We start from the raw sequence: 20798 nt of genomic DNA on the forward strand, positions 1-20798 counted from the left end.
GTTCTGCAGAACACTTGATTTTTTTTTTTTTGCTGGTTAACCAAAGAAATATCTGGAATATTCTTCCTATTAAGAAAAGGATTGGAAAAGACTCCTAAGATCGTTAGTCCAGCAGTCCACTTACCACCAATACTGCCAACTAACCACGTCCCTCAGTGACACATCTGCATGTTTCCGGTACATCTCCAGGGTTGGTGACTCCACCACCTCCCTAAGCAGCCTCTTCCAATACTTCACCACTCCTCCTGCGAAGAAATTTTTGCCTAATTTCCAACTTCTCATTCAGAAGCACTCAAGTACACACCCTTTCTTTACCAAACAGGATTAACAAGAAAATGTCTGTTTTAGCACATGATTCTGGAAGATATGTTATCATCAAGTAAGGAATGAGTGCTGCATGCATTCAAAGTATCTACCTTGTGAAACAAGTGAAAGAACAGAAGGATAATTAGAATCTAAAGAAACCCACTATGCCTGTGTTATTTCAAACAACAATATCTAATGAATGAGAACACAAAGGAATGCTGCAGTTGTCAACTGAATACATGCCACAGTGCACAGCAGCCCTATAAATGCTTCTGAAAGATTTATGGACTTCTGTTTCTATCCTGGTATTCTGCGAGAGTATTTTATTTGGAGGATAATGTAGGGGGAGATAAGATAAAACTGAAAGAAAGTGAGATCCCAAATTAGATCACAGATTAAGATGAGGAGTAAGGCTTCTTGTTAATTATCGTGGGCTTATAATGGAGTTACTGTATATCTCACACCCCTGAAAAACACTTAATGTGTTCTACTCAGTGACGGGATGCTTCTGGCTTAAAAATTAGATGGAATTCCAGCTTGGCTTAGCTAAATGACACATTCAGTAATTAATGCATATTTGGCTTTGTTACACTTGTGAAGATGTGCTGTTATTCTGGAAGCTCATATACTAGGATCTACAAACATGATGCAGTATGCTCTCTCAAACACTGGAACAGGTGTCTGTGCAAGAAGCCTTATCTCTAGCATGATTAAGACAGTAACTATGACTGGAATATATGGATGTGAAAGATGTATTTGCTTCTTCTGAATTTTGTTTCTTCTTATTTCTGTCTGGCATTCACTGTCGGGTTTCCATACATAGCTTTGTTAGTCTTGATTTCCCTACTAAGGCTTGCTGGGTGGAATTCGGCTTTAGAAATCATCCTTCAAAACTTGCTATATCAGAGCTCAAGTTAGCTATGTGCATTTGTATTTTTTTTTTATTTTTTTTTTTTATGGCACTGAAATAATAGCTTAGAAAAGGATGTCAGGATTTATCTAGTTTGCCACTCTGTACTAAAGCAGGATTTCATCTCCATATTAAATCTGTACATATTTTATCTAGTCTACTCTGGAGTGTTCCCAGTGATGTTTCCCCAGTTACCCCTCTTGGCAAATCATGTCATTGTCTAATTGTCCTTGTTTTTGGCACTTTTATTCCTTACTTCTAACCTAAATTAATTTTCCTTCTTCATGTTTCAGCCAATTACTCCTTATGATATTACTCTTAATGATATTAAGTAATTCCTCCCCATCTTTTTGTGTTACTTCTCCTGAAGTATTTAAATGTAGTTATTGTAAGTGTTCTTTGCTATTTTCCTCTCAGCTGTACGTGTTAAATTCCTTTCCTGTCCCTTCAAAAATCATACCTACTAAATTATTAATCATTTTTTGCTACCCTTCCTTCCATTTTCTCTTATTTATTCACATATTTTTATATTTAGGAAAGCCAGAGTACAAAGGTAAATGGAACCTGTTAAACAAAGGAAAAGTGAATCTGAAATCTCTTTTTTTCCACAGCCATTCTAAGAAATTGTTTTGAAAGTTCATCAGGGTATTGCTTACTTAATTAGTTGGTTTTATGAGTACTGAATCACCATATTCTGTGGCAGCATAATTAACTTGCATTAATGAATCTAATAAGTAATCTGAATAATCAACATTCTTAAAGTACATCCATCACTTCATATCACCTTTTAGTTTGGTGTCATTCAGAAACTAATTTAATCCCACAGATGTTACTAGTATTGTAATTACATTGAGTTATACAGATCTTAGTGGAAAGAACAAGAAACTTCTGATGGAGAAGGCTATAGATGACATTTAACAGGAAGTGAGCAAACTCATAGGTGACAAAAGTCAGCTGGTGGCAGTAAATGTAACTACATGTACAGCACTGAGGAAGCAGCCCTCATCACATGAGTGTCTTTCAACTTGAGAAAGAGCCATATGCCAGAAGTCTTGGTTCAAAAATAAATGTTATGTAAAAGTACAACTTCAATAATCTTATTTTATATAACCATATTTTGTCCTCAGGTAAGCAGTTTGAGAAATCAATTTTTTGTTCCAAAAATGGTGGTTGTGATTTAGAACTGGACTAGAACTCTAGTCAACAAGATTTCTGATCTACAGCAGTCTAGACAGAGAAGAATGGTTGTAGAAATGTTTTTTTACCAGTTTATTATGCTCTTGAGTGCACTTGGGAAGGTTTGATCAAGAATGTGGCAGCTGTTAGAAACCCTTTTGTGTTGGTACTGAATGCTAACATCAGGATACTCTCTTCACCATAGACATTATAGTCCAAGACATTAAACAACACTCAGAGGAAGGGCAAATGAAGAAACTACTAGGTATTTTGCTTTCTTGCATTTCAGTATACACCATACTATGTCTCTGTGTTAGTGGAGAAAAGATAAGTGGATGCACATCTCTTCCTTACCTTATAATCTTGGTTTCTACTGCCAGAGAGGAGTCATGGAGTACTCATTGTTTTCTGGTGCTGGATCATAATGGAGCTCAGCCAGGACAGGTGGTTTGGCTGCCATCTGAAATGCCACTGTGCCATTTCCAAGAACACTTGCTAATTCTTCTCTTGATGGAAATCACAGTGAAGTTTGTAAAAGAGACTTCAGGGATTTCCTTTTCTTGTATCCCAATAGCAAAAATGACAGGAAGAAGGAATCACAGCTTTATACCATACTTTGATGAATCTGTTGGCTGCAGGTTTGTTCTTTGATCAGAAAGAAGGATTGCATTTTATACTTTACAGAAACAAAACGATTGAGACATAATAATCAGACCAAGTTTAATGAGTTTGAACATTTATAGAATATTTTGATAAAAACCATCATAATGAAGTTGTGTGTTGTTTGTTTCTTTTTTTGAGGGAGAGAAAGAGAGGGAGAGAACTAATGCAGATGGAGACTCCCACATTGTCTTTCCTTCAGTGGGACAATAGCATTGTCTAAAAGGCACCTTCAACAGGGTGGGACATCACATGTGCGGTCACTGAAGCATAAAATCACCAACGTTGGAAAAGACTTCCAAGATCATCCATTCCGACCATCTGCCTGCCAACATCATTTCCCCACTAAACCGTGTCCCTTTGTACATCTAAACATTTCTTGAACACCTCTGGTGATGATAATTCAATCACCTCCCTGGGCAGCCCAGTACCTCACTACTCTTTAGAAGAAGAAATTTTTTCTCATATCCAACTTGAACCTTCTAGTGCAACTTGAGGCCTTTCCCTCTTAATCTATTGCTAGTTACCTTGGAGAAGAGGCTGACTCCACCTTGCCACAGTATCAGTAGGGAGCTATAAGTCCTCCCCTGAGCCTCCTCTTCTCTAAACTGAACAATTCCCTCAGCTGCTCCCCATAAGACTCGTGCTGCAGACACTTCACCAGCTTTGTTGCCCTACCCTGGACACGTTCCAGGGCCTCAACGTCTTTCCTGTATTGAAGGGCTCAAAACTGAGCACAGCACTCAAGTGCGGCCTCACCAGAGCTGTGTACAGGAGGAATGATCACCTCCTTACTCCTGCTTGCAACACTATTTCTGATATAAGCCAGGATGCCATTGGCCTTCTTGGCCACCTGAGTCTTGCAGTGCAGAGGGTTTGTATGACCTCATTAGAAAGTAAATTGCAGCTTTAATCTCAAGATCATTTAATATTACTTAAGTTACACTGCCCCACACTAGGAAGATGCTGACTGTATGTGATGCTATGTGATTCCTTGTCTGAAACTCAAACTATCATATTTGCAAATGCTGTGCATGACATTATAGCACACCAATCATTTCACTCTGACTGAAGCAATTCTTTTGGGGGACATGTGCCTGTCTGGCTGCTTACTGGAGTTGGCCTGCCCCAAAGCATATATTGTGTGGAGAAGGGAAGCAGGATGAGAATGTGTGGGTTGGACACCAAACCAATTTTTTTTTCTCAGATTCTGGTTCTTCACAAAAACAGAGAGACCATTTCATCTAATCTAATGGCAATGTACCATTCTGACAGTTTGCACTCATTTCAGAAAACACAGTTGTGAGAAATGAAAAATAAGCAGATATTATTGTCCATTTGAAAGCAACTATAATTCTGACAGGGCTCAGCAAATGGATTGTTGTTATTTGGAATCTGGGGGGTGACTGTTTGCAGTGCAGAGCTGAGCTATACAGGCTGTTATTCCACAATAGTTGCTGCATTTCGCACCTGGCCATATCCAGATTCATATTAAAGAGTAATTCCATGTAAAATCACCAGTCTGATGCTTCTTGTACATATGCCATTAAGAAAAGCTTTTCATCATACTGGAAAACCTCCTGACACAACTCTCAGTAATGTCCCTATTACACTTCTTACAGAGCAACAAGAATACTGATATTCAGCAAATAGCGTAACTGGAATTTTAATTCAGACTGAAGTCAAGCTTTATAGGGCTTCTGAAATTGAAGTTATGGCTACAACAAAATCTCTGTCATTACACTGTTTTGAAATGCTTCTAGATTCAAATCTGAGATAGCACAGAACACAGAAGAATCTGAAGGAAAAATCCATGGTGGAGAGGATGTGAACTTGGCATAAAATTCTGTTTAATTTTATTTACTCATTTTTTTCTTTTCTATGAAAATAACTTTGAATATTTTACATGAAAACAATGAAGATTTTGCAGGACATAATAAATAATAAATAAATTAATAAAATAACAAATCTTAGTAATATATCATATGAAATAAGACAATATAAATTCACTTAGTTACTGAGAACAACGTGATGGGGAGTTTTTTTTCCTGTGCCCTCACTCAAGAATACAGATAGGGTAAAAAAGAAACAATTTGAATGCTTCCTGACTTTGTTGATATTTCCACAATAAATGCTAAAATGTTCATTAGACTCAGAGTGAAATATCTCTTGTTTTCTTTTTCATGTTCCACAAACTTAAAAGCAACAATAAACAAAATCATGTTTAGATATTAAGCTCTTTCTGAATCATGGTTATGATTTTGCTCTCATTTACGCTGCTATCAAGGCAAATTTATAAATGCAGATTTTACAGTATGCATTATTTCCAGCTTACATTACAGAGGAAAAATTATTATGATCATTTACAGTTTTTCTTTTCCAATGACATTACGTGGAATCCTTAATGATCTATTCTGCAGTAGCAACTGGAAGTCACAGTTCAACAGAGCAGTGTTGTGTTAGGTCCTCTACAAACATGGCTCGAAAAAGTCCAACTCTGAAAGATCTTTCACTCTTTGAAATGCTTGAGGAAGGAAAAAATAATGATTCACTTTTAGTAGGTGCAGAAATGCATCACTGAAAGGTGATGTGACTTGCCCAGGGATGTACATGAAACCTCTGGCAAAGTTGGGATTTACACTTTCATCTCACTGCTCAGTGCCTTAATCAGAAAACCTTCATTCCTCTTACAGTCTGAAAGTGACCCAGCTCAACTGCAAAATATTTCTAATTCCTAAGAAATAGATTGTCTGGCCATTCTGAGTTCTAGTGTACCTTATGATCAGTTAGCACAAATTCTCAGTCTCAAAATACCCCTAGATGAATTGGGCAGAATTCAAATTTGAGGGTCAGTTTGTGGGATTCAGAACACACGTTACCGGGGAGTGAGATGCTTTAGCACAACAGTTTGAGTGTATTTTCAGCTGCCAACACATACAATAGCTGTAGGCACAGTCTGAGATCTCTCAATAAATTAGAAAAAGGAGCTGAGATTTTCAAAAGCATTTCTTTTTTTTTTTCTTTTTTTTTTTTTCAATGTATTATATGGCTCTTACTCTATGTTCTTGGCAAGCTACCCTGATCCTTTGTAATTAATAAGTTTGTATTATGCTGAATATAACAGCTGGATGGTGCTCTTGTTATTACAGTATTTCCATTGATTACCAGCCATCACTGAACAGTGGGGTTTGCTATCATAGTGGAGGTATTGGATTTCTTTTAGGTTGATGTGCTAGCAGCAAGGTGTGTAAGGGCAGATTTTTAAAACAGTGAGCAAAATGATTAACATGAGACTGAAGGGCAAAGTAATAAAACTTTAAAACCACTAACTAAGCCTGGAGGCCATGTAAGAACATTGTAGTAGAGACACAGATGGTGTGCATACAGATGAGCTGGAAGACTTAAAAGAGAGAGCAAAACTGTATGGCTAACTGGAGAATTATGTAACTTCACTGGGGCAAGAGAAGAATTATTTTCCAAAGCAAAAACCCACTATAGACAGCAAAGAGAAACACGTACAGAAAGCTACGGTAGGCTCACTACCAAGAGAAAATTGCGGATTGAGGCCGTGGAAAGAACAAATAGCAAAATATGGAAAATAGTGAAACGGCAAAGGGTGATTTGGAGGCACGGAAAAGAGGTATGCTCCCAGTTAGCACTATTGGAAGTCTCTGCCTATGATTTCAGAATCTCTGACTTTGGCTCTCAAGGCGTCTATATATGTTCACTTTGCCTGATTGTCTTGGCTGAATGCTGAACTTCTGTACACATCAGTCCAAGACCTCCTTTATTTTTATCTACTGAAGCTAGTGAGATTCCTGCTGTCTACCTTTGGCTCTGTACTATGCGTGCTGATCAAACTAATGGCACACACACTAATCACTTTGGAGATAAATTTCTAAAAGAGTCCTTCATTTTCTGCCCAAGTAAAGAAAGGATGACTCAATCCATGTAACCTTATAATAGTAACAAAATGTTCTTCTCTCCTATCTTCTATTAGTGAGTTCTTCTCTATTTTTTAAGGTGATAGCTCTTGCCACCTACAAAGCTAATGCAGTAGATAAAGATATAATTTTTCTGTCATTCCCCTGGAATACCTTACACTGAGTCTGAATTTTCGTTCTAAATTTCATGGATACCTGCAATGTTTGCCGCTGCTCTACTCACAGGTGATTTCTTCTGAACCCATGCTGACAGAAAGTCCTGAGACTGAAAATGTGGCACCCTTTTCTACTTGAAAAGCTAAGGCCTGGGTAAGAACACCCCTCTGGAACTGTCAGCTGGATGTGGGAAGCAGAGCAGGAGAGAATCTCAGGCAATCACAGAGGTTGCTGATTAAGCATTCTGCTTTTTTTTTGTTTTTTTTTTTAAACACCTTCTGAAGCACCTTAAAAACCTTGACTAATCATTTAAACTAAATGATTACTGTCTCCAAAGAAAACCATCAAGAGATTCTAATTACTACTCTTGGGTTGCTACTACTTTATCTAAGCTGTCAATTGCACCACTTCACAGCAGTAAAAAATGATTTTCCTTAGAAAATGAGAAAGGATTCTCTGTCCTTCTGCACAACACCTTAGGTGAACTGTGTCTTGCTTTCCAATCATTCTTGGAGCTATCCTAGTCTGGGCACCAGGTGTGTTCAGATTCTCAAAGTCTGATCCCAACTTTCTTTCATTTTTCAGCTTATTGCTATTCTGCCAAAATGTAATCAATTCTTTTATCCTCATCTTTGCTGTTCAGTGCCTATGAATGTGGAGCTCTTTGTGCATCTTCAGTTTAGAAAATAATAAGCTTTAGCAATATCACCTCCTGTTCTCAACCTGACAGCTTCAGTACTCCTTGACCCTTGAGATCATCCTGAGTTTCACAGCTTTGCATCTGAACTCAGCATATGAAAAAACACTGAGCACCACGGGAAAAGGAAAGAAAGACAAAAATAATTCCATTTCATATTTGTCTAAATATTATACTGATAGTAATTAACCCATGCCCTTGCAGATGATGCACTTGGGATCTGCAATTGGCTTATTATCTAATAAAGATGACTCCTGTTTCATTATCCCTTAACTGTCTGTGTTTGCAAAACAATTGTCTAAATGTATGTGTGTAATAAACTACTGGTGAAAAGATGCAAAAACTTTAGAGATGTCATCACTGTCTGTGTTAATGGATATGTTTTCAGAAGAATTTTATTTGTATGTGTAACTTCAAATTTCACTGCATTTTAGAGCGGATTAACAATGTTAGAAACATGGATGGAATATATTTAACAAGGCTATTTTGTGCCAAAACTAAATCTTTGATTCAGTGGCTGTAAGTTCTGCATTCTTTCTGTATTTTAGACAGGAAGAATAAAGCACTGTGCTATAATGAGGCTAGTGACATTTATTGAACTTTCTGCTATTTTGAAGCCATGTGATCTAAGTACAACCCCCGATCCCTGTGTTGTCAAAGTCCAGCTATCTGTAACCCTTTCTCTACCTTCTGTACATACTGACACAGAACACTGCATGGAGGAACAATACATTGCTGGATGTTGCTGGAGGTTGACAGCAAAACCAGGTACTCAGAACTACTGAAAGTCTCTTTCTTGCTGCTCTATTTCTTCCTTTGCAATGTATTCTTTCTGTCTGATCAGTCCATGATCAATCATGCTGATTCCTGAGGTGCTTTTGAGAAATCCTGAGTTGAACTGATTCCTGTATGCATTGCTGCACAGGAGTAGCTCTGGGTGGGTCCTGTTACCATCTCTGGCCCAGCTCCGCTCCTGATGGTGGGCCAAGGCTGCCTGCTCCAGCCCTGCTGTGTCCTGACTGGGGGCTGCTTGTGGGTTGCAAATGGGATTCCAGAACTGATGCTGTTAGCTTCAGTTTCTCACAGACCATGAGGCTTCTTTAACAGTGGAACAGAGTACTTTGTGAGACTGCCCGATAAACTTGCTTCATCTTATCCTCCCCTTCAGAATTTCTTCTTATGCTGACAATAATAGAAGCAGGCTAACAATCGTAAGTGCCACAAAAGTACAGAGGGAATAGGTGCTAGTGGATACTAAGGACAAAGAAACTGCATTTTAGATTGGATTTTTTTGCTTGATTCATCCAGCTTATTCTTTTGTTTCCCTGCATGAATCTCTTTCCGAAGAGCAGCTCAAAACTATCTGCAGCCCTGACAAACCTCTCTGCTGGCGGTGGCATCTCATTCTCTGCCTTTTATATTTCCTGGGGGCCTCATGATTGCTCTTGATCATATGACATACCGAGAGAGGTAGTCATAAAAGCAAGAGAAATAAAGAGCATTTAGTAAAATAAAAACTTGGAAGGAGCTGCTTCTGACACTGCCAAAGCAATTATTCTGAGTCTTCCTGCTTTTCGTCTCTAAGTAGTTCCCAGAAGAGAGGGAAGATTGTAGCAGACCACGTGAATTGCTCTGATGGCTGCATTTCTTTTTTGGTTGCTCTCTTCTCTGGTACATCTCAGATGTAGGTGGGGATTAATAGAACTGTGAGTAGACTTTAATGCTGGTTATCTCTGGAACCCTATAATGGGTCCCTGCATACGAAGTTCTCCATGGAAATTGGTTGGTTCTTCTTTCAGGTGAAAATTGAGCACCATTTGCCTCTAGCAGTCCTAAAAACCAACTCCTGTTTGGATCACATCCCAAAGATACAGCCGAAGTTCAGCATTTTCTTAATTTGTGAGGGGTCTGCTAATTACATCCTGCTGACCTTTTTAGATGAAGAGGAACTGAAACCTACAATAATTATCTTCCATAAAGTTGCTTTTATTGCTTAACTTTTTTCTAAATAATTCTTGTTTCTTTTGAAATAATGTAGTAAATTCCCACTAATTTGCATTATTTTACTTTTATTGGTAAGTGGTGTAACCGTCACTTGGCTTTCATAGGTCCTTATTTGTTAGTATAAATGCTACTCAACATACTTAAATTAAGTGTAATTCAATAAAAGTGGTACCTTCCTAGTGTGTCTGTATCCACGCATCTTATCTTGAAGTCAGATGTCTATTTGAATATTCCAAGATATTTCATAGTGATCTCATATTCCCTTTTTAAAGAGAAATTAATGAGCCAAATAATAATCATTCTAAAAACATAAAGCATTGCAACTCAATAAAGGAATTTTTATGACTAGAGCTTTGCAAATAAAACTTCAACTGAAAAATGTTTGTGGATCAGAAAAAAAGACATAAGGAATCATGTAGATTCAGAACTGAAGTGTGTTCACTTTTTGATTGGTCCAAATTATTTATGAGCTAACAAAACATAACCGGCCTGAAAATTCTAAATATTTGGCATTAGATAATATTATATTCTGCTGGACACAATTACCATTTTCAGCTGGTTCATGACAAAACTACATAAATGTTCAGTTTCCCATACCTTCATTTCTTCTCTAGCTGAACTTTTACTACAGTGAATAAATAGAGCTAATATTTCAAATATTTTATGGGCTAAATAAACAAATTATCATTGCTTATTTAATGCCTACATACCTACACGTAAAGCTGTAAATGTTGGAAAAAAATGTGAGTAGTGGTGACAGGTGGTACAATTTGGAAAGCGCTTGACTTAAATTTCATAGGCAGTATTAATGAATTGCTTACCGAATGTTTCAATTGCCTGAATAGTCTGCAGCTGTAGAACAGAGTGAGGCCTGAGCCTCTGCAGTTCTTGTGTTCCTTTGAACAGTAAATCCCAACTTAAAAGCTAAGATTTAGAGAAGGCAGAATAAAGTATTTGGTATAAAACATCTTGAAAAACATTGTTTTATTATAGCAACATTAAAAATCCCAATATTAAAGCTGATAGTTTCATCTCTTCATAATGAATTTATAGGTGAAAATAACCTTTTCATTTATACTTTCATAACCTTTTCATTTATGCCTTTGTTACAGGATACACACTGTATATCCAAATATTTGAAGACCTATTTTCATGTTTTATCTTCAACATTATTATCCTTATATTTATTTTCAATGCTTACCTGTCACTCTTTTTTTATTTTAAACTTTGAGGAATTCATAAACAAGGTTTGCTTTTCCCATACATTTATAAACATTACTATTAATTTCATTAATGCAGTTCATAAAATCTTTAGCTTTTCATATAAAAGTGACTTTTTAAAATTAGTTCAGACAAATTCATAGTAGAATAATTTTCTTTGAATACTGTTGCAGAAATTCAAGCTCTGTTTCTAAGATGTTAATTATTGTTGTCTGAAATCTTTCATTATCTCTATATTTAAATCTTATAATTAGAAAAGTCAAACCTGTCTCTCATTTCATAAACCAAAATGTTACAATCTTCTATGCTTGTGATTATTTTGAAAAACATATCCACTTCTAAAAGGTAAATAAAGCCACCTCAGGATTGTTGAAAAAATCAAAAAACTTGGAAACCTGTCAGTGGCAAAAATCTCTCTTTTGTTAAGATGCATATTGTCTCTTAGCTGCAGAGAATCATCCCTTATACGAAGGTAATGGCTCTGTGGATTTTGGAGAAGGAGTGCTCCTGGGAGCAGCCCAGGGGCTGACTCAAAGCTGCCCCGTCTGTGTGTACTGCTCTGCTCACAGCTCACAACCTCCCAGCCATGGATGAGTTTGGCTGTGGGAGGTTAGAAACCCGGCCCAAAGCTGACCTGTTAGTGGGGAAGGTTATCTCGCAGCCATTTAAAGATGGAAAACTGAACAGTATAGTGGGTTACAGAATTAAAAGGCTGGTATAGTTTCTGCTGATGCTTCCAGTTGGGAATTGGGACTGTCACAGTGACACAGCACACACACAGTTATTCGAGATGGTGTGCTACATGCAAGAATTTGTCAGGACTCCACCTGCCAGCTTCTGTGGCAGGAGCATGGCTGTCTAAGTGGGTGTATCAGGAAGAGTCATCAGTTGGTAGTCATGACAAATTCATGTAGGAGGATCTGGTCTTTGTCTCCTTCAAAAGTGTGAGCCTCTTCAGGAATGACTGTCTCTAGGGAATTATTTTGAGCAGATTTCCATAGGTCGAAGTCACAGCTTCTAGCACAGACCATTTAATTATCAATGAAAGATCTGGATAATGGTGGACACTTCTGATTAAGGATTTCAAATGCAAACAGACACTGACTGCAAAATAATGCCTTGTGTGGGTCTTATGATATCCTACAGATGTGAATCTAGCCAGAACTATTTCTCTCCTGAGAAAGTTCATCTGCGCTCCAGGGTGAATCAGCTGCTGCTGTTTTTTCCTGTTCTTTAGTGGAACAAAAAGCAAATAAAACAACAGACTCTGTCCATCTTAATCACATTTTTTCAGAATAAATTTAATCACATGGCAACTGCTGATTTTATTTATGTTGCTTTATATCCAAAGTGGCTGTCCTATTAAAAACAAAAGTATACTCCACATTCTTTTTCATTTAAGCCTTAAACTACCAAAACAGAAGTTCAGCAATTAAGATTTCAGTGAATTATCACTGGGGTTTATCTGTGTTGTACTGAAAAAGTGATAATGGACTGACAAACATATATATACAGAAATACAAGCAAGGCCTGCTCCCTCAAAACCACTTACAAAGAACTGCAGAAGTAAGAGCAAATGAAACAAAGCAAAACCGTCATTATAACACTTCCAGTCTGAATACAAGCATAAAACCCAATCATCCTGCTTTTTAAATCTGTAGATTTTGGTACCCTGCCAAGATAATCAAGATAATTGCCAGCTCATTTTTTTCAAACAGTAAAATAAAATTGTTCAGCAAGCTTCTTCAGAGTAATTAGGAACACCTCACATCTGCATTGTGAAAAGGACAATTTAAAAATATTTAGCTTAAAGCCACAAGGCAAGAAAAATGGCATTCCGTGCTTCACTCATCAAAAAAACAGGACATTTAACTGAAAAAAAATGAGATCATCATATCAAGTAGGACAGCTGGCCATCTTACTCTAACATTTAGATTACCAATGTGCTTCTTATCTTCAATGTTATCAGGTAAAGATCAGGAAAGTCTTCTTTTTATTTAGTTTTGGAAATGAGAAAGCTTTGTCCTGACTTATGGGAGAAAATATTTCTTGATATTCTCTCTAGTGACTGCTTCAGGACACCATTTGCTTGTGAAAGGGTGAAGGCAGGGGCTGACTGATTTAACAGAAAGACCAAGAGTAAGCTTGTAAGATGAGGGCACCACCTCCAACTCAGGAGGAACCATACCCAGCTGAGAAGAAATCTGTAACTTTCTCCCAGCCTAAGGGGCATTAATTAGTGCTATCAGACATTGTCCCAGTTCTGTTTCTGAGATTGGAGAGGGATGCCTGGGATCTTGTGCTAATCCAAATCCCCTGACACTGAGAGATGCATGAAAGAACCTCCACTATAGAAAGGCTGTATGTTTAATGATGCTTAATCATTTCTTAGGTTTGTGAGGAATTCTCAACTACTCACTCCATATTCTGATAAACAAAATAACCTTTGTATGTGGAAGATCTGAGTACAGATTTTTATTCCAGACCAAAAAGGGGGAGTCAGTCCTAGCCCTGTTGTTTTACATGAATGAGTGAGAGATAATCATCAGACATGCTAGAGCTGCCTGAAGGCTTTTTAAACAAATATCACATTTGTCAGTTTCTCTTAGGAAGTTATGGTTAATAGACATTTTTATGTCTAAAGGACTACCAGGGCTCAGTATACTCAGAGTGGGCAGTGGCAGGGCGATGGGACAGCAGAGCAGTGAAACATGGGCCTCCTAAGTGGCCTCATCCTACCATACCCAAAGGTGGTAAGAAGAGCTGAGCTGGGGATGGTGAGCGGGGCCCAGTAGATCAGACAGGGGCAGGTGATGGATGGGGCTCGCAGTGACATGGCTCTTTACAGGACCTGGGGGCTTAGAGGTTGATGGGGTGAAGGTACATGACAGGAGGCCAGAGGTGAAACTGGTCAAGGCCATCAAGACCAATTTATGTATTCGGGTCCCTGCCAGTAAGCTTGGCTTAGAAATACTCATTAAAGTCAGCACTAAACTAAACACTCATCTTATGTGAAAGAGTGAAGGTGGTAGGCAAAGACTGAAACCACAAATGCAATTTGAAATATGTACAAAAAGAAAGATGCACATTAATAAAACATGTCCTACTGAGATAATTCAGCATATTATCTCAGATCACCTATAGGAGAACCCAACTCTCAAACTGTCTTTTTCATTTTCATGTAAAATAAACAAATTAAAGTCTTTTCAGACCACTATGTAAATCGAAACCTAAACAAAATCATGCAATTGCTGACCATCTGCTTGCAGAGAATGTTTTTGACAGTCATAAGCTGTTTAATGATGTTGCCAATGTTAACAATGCCTATAAATTAGAGGAGTCATGTGCCTTGAAACCATTTGCTCTCACATGTATTTTTCTGAATACCTTTATTGTCATCGTTAGACCTTGCCACTGGAATTAATCCAAAGTAGAGTGCAATTAAAGCCGGCTGACAGCTCAGCTCTCAGAGTAGAATGTTGAGCATGGTCAAATGAATGCTGTTTCAAGTTCTGCCAACGACCAACTGATGTTTCAGAAAAAGGCAACATTTAAAGTAATATAAAGTACCTGGTCATATTTTGCGATGTTGACCATGGCTTAAAAACCTTTCTTTGAACCCATTATGATTTGTCTTCTGCCACATTGACTGTAATTTTTGAGCTGATCATGTGTAAATGCAAAATTTGCTCATAAATTTATCTGCTTCTTCTTAAACTCAGCTGTGGGACATGAAGTCTTGAGCTCTTCCAGCAATGAGTAATGGAAAGATTATTTAACAGTCGTGTTGTATTGACCTAAATATTAACACTTTTTGTTAAATGTTTAGCAAGACTTAAATGATTAGAAAATATTTTGAGTTTTCTTTTCGAGACACATCATGAAATAAGGTGATATTTGTGCGAACTCATGCCAGCTGTTGAAGTGAGTCCTAGGCTCGGGGACCTAACTCCCTGAGAAAAAGAGGAATGTTGATTCCCAGCTTATGAACTTGTAGATAGTACATCAGATGAAATTGTCCAGATTTATCTCAAATCATCCCTGGATACTTAAATTTGAATCTGCAAAAGTCAGATTAATGGGTTTTATGAAAAGGCTGGTTCCTTTACAACGTTGCTAACAAATAAGAAACAAAACAAAAATGAAGGATCCAGCAAAACTCTTCTCTGAAAGGGTTCCAACGTTAACACCATCTCAAAGGTGCTATAGTGAAGTCCTGGTGTTAATTACTTACTTGGATTGCAGTAGAGTTGAACAAAATGTTCCCAATCATACTCCAAATTATTTGAAATGTGCTTGTTTCTTAGGTTTCATTGCAAATGAAAACATGGCAATAGTTTTGTTGAGATTCACAAAAACTTTTCAAATTAAAGTGGGCCTTTGTTGAGGAAAGAAGAATCAATTCTTATAGTAAAAGCACTGAAAAAATGCTACTCTTTGCCATTTGGATTTGAGAGACGGTAAAACTTGCTTGAGCTTTATTTTATATCCTCTGACAGTGAAGATGAAACTCAAGAGCTATAAACATAGGTGGGAAAAATGAATTACGAGACTCTAAATAATAACTTATCACATTTCACCTTGCCATATTCCTATTTCTTGTAGCTAAATTAGTAAGAGAAGAGAATTAACTAATTAAAGGGGTAGAGATGATGCCTTCTAGAACTTGAAAAATCTCATTACTTGCATACAAGATAGCGTGGGCCTAATTTGCATTTATGGAAATCCAATGGAAGAAATGCAATTATACTAGCATAACTTAATGTGAAGATGAATCAAACTTTATGTCTTTCTTTATAGCTGTGGTGAAAAGTTTTGGTAAAAGCTGGGTTTCAAAAAAGGCCCTTTCAGGTGAAATATAGGGTCTATAATTGGTGGATTATTTCAAAATTTCTACCTCAGGAGAACACTTTAAAAAAAAAAAAAAAAATTCCCCCTCCTCCCCCCCTTTTTTTTTCTTGGTAGTGAAGTATGGGATTTACTGAGAGTTAACTCCAGGTTGTGTGCATGTTACTATTTCATATCTTATATCTGAGCTATGTGGCCATGAAAGCTCAAGTTTTTTTGGCTACCAGGCAGATTCTGCTCTTCGCAGCTGGTTAAATCAGTCCCTCTAGGAAGGACTCTAAAATTCTTGCCCACCTGATATCCACCACATGGCATCACCTCAAAGTCTGATCAGAGTCTGTACAGCACTGAAACCCATTCTCACAGCAGGGAACACAACAAAAGCTCTCCTCACAAATTTTCTATAGTTTAACTGAACAAAACATCACCTCTGAAGGGAAATAACCAGGACTTCATCCCACCTTTGCGCTGTGTTTCTTGGCAGTAGGAGTGCAGCCTTCTGTAGGGATGATACTGCCTGGAAGACAAAATGGTGTAATTCCTGCACAGGGATCCTGGAGCCTAAGTTTCTGGCTTGCACTCTGGGTGTTGCAGAGACTTTTCCTATGTTGTCCCATATCCTCCAGCAGATCATAAAAGCGAAGTAGGCAAGGCTTTTGGGAATTTGGAGAGACAGAAAGAAGGAGTAGATTGTAAGGGATTAGTGGATAGGTGCATATAGTTGCCTCATTCTGTCCCCATTTAAAGACTTGTGTGCTAGGATTAGGCAAAGATGGGTATATACTCAAATGCCGTTGATCCACCCCCAGCACTCCCTCCCTCCTTAAAGTCCTGTTTCTGCCCTTGTTCAGAACATCTCTGCTGAACTCTTTGAGCGTCCTCCCTAAGCTCTTCACATTCTGCCCACTTGATGGTTGCTTTTCCTACCCTTCCCTGCTCACAGGAGTTGCTAGTGCTCTCATGGCCTGTTTCAGCGACTCACCCACATTATACATCATCTCACAAGACAGGCCCTTCTATCCTGAGGGATATTTTAAAAGTCAGAACATGAGTATTTATGCAAATTCTTCACAAATAAGACAAAAAAAGAAAAAAAGTGAAGGATTCCCTCACCACTACTAGTGATTTTATCAGTGTGCGGGTGGATAATTCTGTGCACTAATAAGAATACTATAATGTATATGCTTAAAATAAAATAGTTAGATCACATTAATATTTGGATATGTCTCTTTCTTCCACAAATTGCCACTGCCAGGAACTAAGCCCAGAAAACTTTGGTCCCTGTATTCCTGTTATGAATTTTATAGAGGACTTATTTATTAAAAGAACTGTTCTTCAAGACTTTCATTGCTATTTTTTGCTTCCTGGATATTTTTCCAAGGCTGTTTTTACTTATAGTTGTATTGTTTTCTGAGGAATTTTTGATGTGGTGACAGAATCAGAAGACATATCACTCACTGAAGTGACACTTCAGAATCAGCAAAGAAGTGGTTGTCTGGAGTTACATTACTTTCTGCATTTCAGACCAGATTTCTAAATCTTCATTTTGCAGAGCAACTATGTTATCACTCTATGTTAGAAGCAAATAATTCAGTAAGTAGGTTTAGCAATAGAGTATTCTAGAAATAAGGGTCAGGAAAACGGTGCATTGTCTTTAAAAGACGTGTAGAACCTGGTTGCCTTTCATACATATATAAAGAAATATTAAAATTTCTGTTTGGGAAATATGTGTGTGTACATATATATTTACAAACACTGAAGTATATACACACATCTATCAACGAAGATAAGATGGTGTGTGAAAACAGAATTAGTGTAGTCAGCTTTGTATTAATTTGTCTTGCAAACAAGAAACAATCTAGACATAAGATACGGAGCATGAAGTTTGATTTCCTTAAGCTATGTGCTTCTGAAGATATGTTATTTGTATCACTTAGCTGTGTTTACAGCTAAACTGTCCTTTGGTGAGGGTGCAGTGTAGAGAGGTTCACTTGATTCAATGTATTAACCTATGAAATAGAAAACACGATGGGTTTTCTTTCCAGTTACCGCAACACTGCAAAGACATCCTTGAAAGTACCGGAGAATCCAATTGGAGATTTCTAAATCAGACTGATTTTTAGCAAGAGAATTTTAGCATGCCATCAGTCCACAGATGGTGTACATGATGTACATGATGTCAAAGCCATAATAATGTTTCTAAGCATAACTAGAATAGTCCTGTAATTTGTTGAATCTGAGAATTAAATGTGGATTAAGTTAAGTGATAGTAAAAAAATCAACAAAAGAAGCGTGAAAAAGCATGATCATAAATCACTTTAACTCCATTAACTTTCCACATTATCCATACTTTGAACATATATTAAATAACATATTTAATCAGTTACTCTAGATAAAAACTTGTGTCACTTTTGTATATCCTCTTAAATTCATTTACCACTCCAATATAGCAAACGTCTTTACTAAATTCTCACAGAAACTTTCTTGTACTGGCTTAAACAAGGAAATAATCTGTCTCTCCGTTTTGACTTGTGAAATACGAAAATGCAATGTGGAAATCACTGTGGGAGAATAAATATAATATCCTGCAATATCATTTTTACTGCTACTTTTTATTACTGAGATTTAAAGATCCCCTGGTTTAGATTTGTGACAGAAAGACTGTTTTAAAAACGAAATTTCTTTCCTAAAGAAATTATTGGTTTCAGGCAATTTGCCTCTTGCTACCTTGTTGTCTGTACATACATAATAACATGTGAATAAGGTAACCTGGGAAACCAGTATTAACAGATGTAAAGGTCTATCGCTTTCCACCTTTTCCTATTTTCTAATCTCTGGACCATTGATACGCACATAATGCCATTCTTGGTATTGAATCAACAGATGCAATGTTGTTAGAATACTCAGAGTAGAGGGGCAAAAAGGTTTCTTTTCTGGGGGTAAAGAGAAAATATTAAATAAATGGGCGGCTCAGAGCACATGAATCTATGCAGTCATCTCAAGAATGAATAGAGGTGCTTTTGGAGTAGCTATAGCTTACCCTCAGCTGTAGCTTACCCTCAGCAAATTTGCTGATGATACGAAGTTGGGAGGATTGGCTGACACGCCTGAAGGCCGTGCTGCCATTCAGTGAGACCTGGACAGGCTGTAGAGCTGGGCAGTAAGAAACCGGATGAGGTTCAACAAAAGCAAGTGTAGAGTCTTGCACCTAGGGAGGAATAAATGCATGCACCAATACAGGCTGGGGGATGACCTGCTGGAGAGGAGCTCTGCAGAGAGGGACCTGGGTGTCCTGGTGGACGACAGGTTGGCCATGAGCCAGCAGTGTGCCCTTGTGGACAAGAGGGCCAATGGCATCCTGGGGTGCATTAAAAAGAGCGTGGCCAGCAGGTCGAGGGAGGTGTTCCCCCCCTCTACTCTGCCCTGGTGAGGCCTCATCTGGAGTACTGCGTCCAGCTCTGGGCTTCCCAGTACAAAAAAGACAGGGATCTCTTAGAAAGAGTCCAGCGGAGGGCCACAAAAATGGTGAGGGGCCTGGAGCATCTCTCCTATGAAGAAAGGCTGAGGGAACTGGGTCTGTTCAGCCTTGAGAAAAGAAGACTGAGAGGGGACCTGATTCAGGTTTATAAATATCTGAGGTGTGGGGGCCACAGTGGTGAGGCCAGTCTCCTTTCAGTGGTGAGTGGAGACAGGACAAGGGGAAACAGCCAGAAACTGCAGCATAGGAAGTTCCACACGAATGTGCGTAAGAACTTCTTCACTGTGAGGGTGACAGAGCACTGGAACAGGCTGCCCAGGGAGGTTGTGGTGTCTCCTTCTCTGGAGATGTTCAAGTCTCACCTGGATGCCTACCTGTGCGACCTGGTGTAGGGAAACTGCTTTGGCAGGGGGGTTGGACTTGATGACCTCTGGAGATCCCTTCCAACCCCTACAATTCTGTGATTCTGTGATTTTGTGATTGACAGTTTCAGCAACCACCAAAATGTTGGGAGAAATAGAAAAGGATTTAGTGTAGCTATACTACAATAAACTTGGGACAGTCTGATTAGGTTGACCACTGCACATTAAAATTGCTCATGGATGAAAATATCTCCCTGTTGATGAAAAGACAAGACTGGTGCCTAAGTTAAAAGTTGGATAGAACACTGTTTCAAAGACCAGTGCTTTCAAATAACTAATAAATTGCTGTGGTCCAAGGAACAACTTGGAGGTTTGATTGGGTGACCTCTTGCTTTTAAGGGGAGGTAGAGGGAAGTTAACAAATTTATTGTTTGATCCTTCACTCTTGGCAAAGGGAAGCTGGCAAATTTACTGTTTCCCCACTCCTAGCACAGTGAATTATTCATGAGTGGAATACCAGTTTCCTGATCTGTCCTCTTAGTGACAACATGTGTGTGGAAGGTTTCATGTCCCACAGCGAGATTGATTGATTGATTGAAATGGCTACAGCCCCACAGCTATGTGCTGTCCAGTATCCTTGTGCTTCTGCTCACAGTAATAATTACCATATAACCAAACATTGACAACTTAGAGCTCCATCACAAAAGCACTCTGGCCACTTTCTTTTGCAAACAGATATTGTTAATGGAATTGCTGTTCGTTTGTTTTTCTTTTCCTCTTAAGCAGCCTGTTCAGTCTTTGTTTTGAATGAGAGATAAGGGTGGCATATTAACTCGCATATTAATAAGCAGTAGATATTGGATCCAGCACTGCAACCAAATCTTAACACAAGTTAATTATAATAATGAAGGAAAGAAAATGGCATTGTTTGTAAGTAAATATTATTTTCAAAGAATATCTGATGTCTATGTCATTGTTACAGCTTTCCCCTTCATTGTTTGTTGTAGATTTGATTTCTCTTGAGTGAGTGTGCAAG

At 38.1% G+C, this 20798-nt stretch overlaps 1 long non-coding RNA gene across 1 annotated transcript in view; it reads left to right on the forward strand.

The window, feature by feature from the left end:
• Positions 1–8525: 8525 nt before the first annotated feature.
• Positions 8526–20798, forward strand: part of LOC125686145 (uncharacterized) — a 66870-nt gene continuing 54597 nt past the window's right edge. Inside the window, exon 1 of the long non-coding RNA XR_007373680.1 lies at positions 8526–8617. This is a non-coding gene — a long non-coding RNA (uncharacterized LOC125686145). The remainder of the gene's footprint in view (positions 8618–20798) is intronic.

This window comes from Lagopus muta, chromosome 1 (assembly GCF_023343835.1).
Source record: "Lagopus muta isolate bLagMut1 chromosome 1, bLagMut1 primary, whole genome shotgun sequence".
NCBI lineage: Eukaryota > Metazoa > Chordata > Aves > Galliformes > Phasianidae > Lagopus > Lagopus muta.